Below are 5,118 nucleotides of genomic sequence, written 5' to 3' on the forward strand. Positions count from 1 at the left end.
TACTTCGTACTAATATTTCTTGTTGGATTTACAACTTCTTTGCATTAACTGAAATTTGTTTATGTGGTTCAATTCATAAACTTGAATTTTATTTTAACAATTACAATATTTATCGTTTTCATCGTAATCATCGCAGGTAAGTATTTATACTTACCTAAAATCAAGGCTGGACATTAACGAGTTAATAAGTTAAAAGTTAAGTTAATTTTAACTTATTAACTTAACTAGTTACGTTTAGATTTTCATTAACTTACTAAATTTATTTTTTAATTAACGTGAAATTAACGAATTTATTTTTCATTTTAAGAAATAAGTTAAATTAATTAATTTTTTTTTTTACATTCACTATTTCAGTCGTTTTTATATTAAAAAATATTTTTATTGTGTATTTATTAGTTAAAAATGTAATTTTTCCAATCACTTTGTACACTAAAGGAACACCCTGTATATATTAGAAAATATTAAAATATAAAACTACTGTATGTTGTATGAAGTATAAGCAATATAGTCTATAATTCAGTTATGAGTTGATAAGAAATAAAGTACGCTAACGAATAAAAAAAGAAATAACTTTTTTTTTAACTTCATAAAAAGTTTAAAAAAAATATGTACTAACTTTTAACTTAAATGAGTTAACCAAAATTTTATTAACTTTTAACTTTTAACTTTTTCTTATTCATGCATATTAACTTAACTTAACTAAAAGTTAAATTTGGATTTCTATACCATAATTTAATAAAAAATCATGTAATATTGTGATACAATTAAATAATCTGGATGTCCTTAGGAATTTAGTACTTATAGTTGTTATTCGCCCTGTTCTTGATATTAATTTTGATTGTAAAGTTTCATTTGAATTATGATCCTAGTCATAACTATAATTTATTTTAAGAAGGCAATATATAAATTAATTACTAAAGTCTTATATAATAGTAACTGGTCTAATTTATACAATTATTATTGCATTGATTTTGCCACTAACAAACTTAATTGTATTATATTAGATATTATAAATATATAATATGTAACTAAATATATTATAATTAAATCAATATAACTCAACTGATATTATTCGTATATCTCTATAAAAAAAATCGGCAACTTAAAAAAAATACAAAGTCTCCAATATGAATTCTGATTACGTAATTTTCTCTAATTTTTAGAAACTGTGTAAATTACGAAATAAAAATTTTATTCGGATCACCCTATTTTTACCAAAAAATCACTTATCAGATATCTGTAACCTAAATATTTTTGGAATTATATTAATAAATTTCATAAAATGTTTCTATTCATCGTTTAGGTAAAGTTTTTGATAAAGTAGATCATAGTCTTCTTTCAATTAAATTAAGTAAATCGGGTAAAAGGGATCCATTATCATAATAGTTTTCTTCATATTTAAGTGAAAGTTCTAAAATAGTAAAAATCAATAAATAATTTTCCAAAGGTAACGTCAAATATTCCGCAAAGTGGTCATAATTCTACAATAGTTTTTATTTTATTTATAAATAACCTAAATAAATGTTTTTATACTTTTACATTTTTATTATTTGCAAATGATATGGAAATATTCATGCCTATCCAATAAAAATCCCACCAACGATAAAATTTCTCTATAACATAATTTCTATCTGGAGCTAATTAAATTATGTCTTTAAATATCTCTAAATATGTTCAAATTTGATTTAACACTTCTAAATCTCATATCAATTCTCAGTATTTTATTATCGGAGTATCATTCTACTCTACCATGTGCGGAATCTAGATATTATTCTGTCGGCTGATCTATTCAAGGGCTATTCAATAATATAATAACTGCGGACGCATTAAAAAGGTAAAAACTAAAAACGGGACTCACTCGGAATCCCATAATCCATATTTTTCTATAACTCAATTAAAAAATAATTATTTCACTAATAATAGTCCGAAGTATTGTCCGGAAATATGGTGCAATTGAATCTATAACTTTAAATTGTTTTTATTATGTTTTGTAATATTGTATTTATAATTTAAATCGTTAATATGTAGGAACACCGTCATTCTTTTTGTATTAAATGTATTAACATTTTATAACAATTTAACAATAATATTGTTTTTGACTGTATACTGTATCCCTTGGGATTGTTGTATGTTTATTTATTAATTTTATTAAATAAATATCTATTAACTGTTATTATTATAACAATTATAACTCATACTGTTGAATATACTCGCCCACATTATATATATACCTAAATTGTTGTAACTTTCATAAACTGTATTTTTAATAATTATATAATTTATTAAATTTTTTTGAAACAATTTTGTTTTAGAAAACGTTAATTATACATGGACTAGTATATCAACTATTGACGATGACTATGGTAAATATTGTATATACATTTTATAATTAAAAAAAAAAATCGAGTATTTAATAAAATAATTCAACATTTTTGAGTATAGTAAAAGTGGAACGTAAGTATTAAATTGTTAATAAATTGGTTATTTAATGGTTTAAATTTAAACATTTATATTTAAATTTTATAAAACTAAAAGTAAAAGAATAAATCAGTTTAATCACTGGAGTCGTAAGAACCTACTTTATTAGGAAGAACTTTACTTAATTAACACAAATAGCTTATGAATAATAATAAAAAAAAAATTACTACATCAATTACATTCAAAGTATTAATATTTTTCAACAAGAATTATCATTTTATATCATTTTTTTTTTTTTTAATTTTAGATTGTCTTGGTAAAGATTATTTTAAACATTATTGACTATTTATATATGTGTAATCTCATTGTTTAAACTTTTTAAGTTACTAGGTATGTCACAAAATAACTTTCTTATAATGAGCACTCGAAAATCGGTATAAAATATACGGTAGATCAGTGCAGCCAGAATTCGAACATAATATTCAACTCTTGATATGCTGATTATTAATATTATTATACAATACAATTATATGCGATATTTATTGTATCAATAAGTAACACCATTGATTATTATTTTAATACAAGCTACACTGATAAACCGACAGGTATATCAGATATATTTCCCATAAGAATCCATATACTTAATACTAGAATAATGAGCCTTCTTCTGGTAATTTTGGACTTTGTGGCTTGAAATTTACTCTTTTTATTATCAAGCATATCGGTATATGGTCTTGGTGTTAAATTATTGACTATGTTAATATTTTTAAATTATTGTTATAATTTTTTGAAACAAAATTTATTCAAAGAAAATGTGTTCACAGATGTTCTAAAAAAAAAAGGATACAGACGTAAGTTATTTGATAATATCCTCAATTTTAACACAACTTACAGTTGAAACAAAACTGTAGACTTTTGTAGAAAATGCAACTTTATTTAAAATAAATATTTATTGTTTAACCGTTTATTTTATTTTAAAAATAAGTGACAAAACAATCTTTATATATGTTTATTTTAGATAACATTTTGGGCTTACCAAACTATTACATATTTTTAAGCAATTACTGTAAGTTTCATAATATAAATACTTAAAAAAGAAAACTAAAATACTGCTTACGGTATATTTAAGATATTATATTATTATAGATAGATTTTCAGATGTTGGTTAATTCTTATGATCTTGAAAATACTTTTATTTTACAAATATTGATAAATTAAAAACGTTAGTGAAACTTGGTAACTTAGTTCTGCTATTTAATAGTTTTTAGGTGTACTTACTGTTTGTTTATGAATAATGAATGTGCAATAAATATTGGTCCTCCTTTGTCAGCTACTCAAAAACAAGTAGGTATTTCATTTGAATTTTTACGAAAATGTATTTATGGTAAATATATAATTTACCACAGTTTGAGAACCGCTATATTATAGAGACATTTATAGGACTGCTTGCATTGTTTGCCTTCGTCTCCGAACACTTTTGATTATATTGTTTTATATTAAATTAAATTTTCAATACTTTATAGATTTTGTATTCAGTATAATATTACGTAAATACATTTTATGTTTGTAAACCTAAATACCTTAAATCCTTGTTGCACGTCGTGTCCAACCATGCGTAATTACTGTTAATAGTTACGAATTATAAGACAATATTATAAAAATTTCTTTTATTATAATTGTTTCAATTTAGTTTACAAGGAAAATAGAGATAGCTATAACATCTAGATGTTTTTCATCGCATTACCTATTTATTATATGTGTATCTTGTCTGGTATTTTGTAATATTGGAGATAGTATTTAATACTCATATTTTGATAATCTTCAATACTGTTTAATATGATTCAATTTTGAGTTTACATAGCCCAGATAGATATCTAACAGAACATACTAGATTACAGAATAGTTTTGAAATTTTATTAGGGTTTAAAGACTTAAGTTTATATCACACGTATAGTTTTTTTTTTTTTAATCGTATAAATATAGATTATTCTAACACATATTCATTAACAAATATTGGCCATGATTCCATCCCTCTTACCATGCATTTTATGTTGAAACTTCTTTATTAACATTCATTTTCGCTAAATCTACTAAAAATGTATCCTCAATATCATGCTTGTGTATTTATATGAGTTTTGAATGAGATATAACCTAGTCATTGATAATGTTTTTTGTAATATGATTTAAATTCAGATATTTTATGTCGATACGGCACCATATCCAAACAAGACCATTGCTACTACCCACGTCAAGAAAATACAATAGAATACCATCATTATCAACTAAAATATTTCGTTAAATAAAGCGATTTAAAAAAAAATATATGTATATACTATATTATTTTAAGAGAAACACATTTAAAGACTTAAGGTTAAATTCAATGAAATATGATGTTAATATATAAAATGTTACAGAAATATTGTATTATATAATAACAATAAAGATATGTTAGATAAAAATAATGTCATTGTGGAATATTCAATAATCACTGAAAAGTTTCATACAAGTTCAAAAATTCATTATGTCCAAAACTTAAAATAAATAAGCCTCAGCATCTTGATGCAAAACAAACATGTCCAAGGGGCACAAACTTCCCATTTTTCCCTCTCTTGCAATTCTTCAGATCATGACAAAGCTTGAATTTTGAAAAAATTACGATAATTTGATACAATCATTGATAACAATGTCCATTATCCATTT

The sequence above is a fragment of the Rhopalosiphum maidis genome, chromosome 2 (assembly GCF_003676215.2).
Source record: "Rhopalosiphum maidis isolate BTI-1 chromosome 2, ASM367621v3, whole genome shotgun sequence".
Classification (NCBI taxonomy): Eukaryota; Metazoa; Arthropoda; class Insecta; order Hemiptera; family Aphididae; genus Rhopalosiphum; species Rhopalosiphum maidis.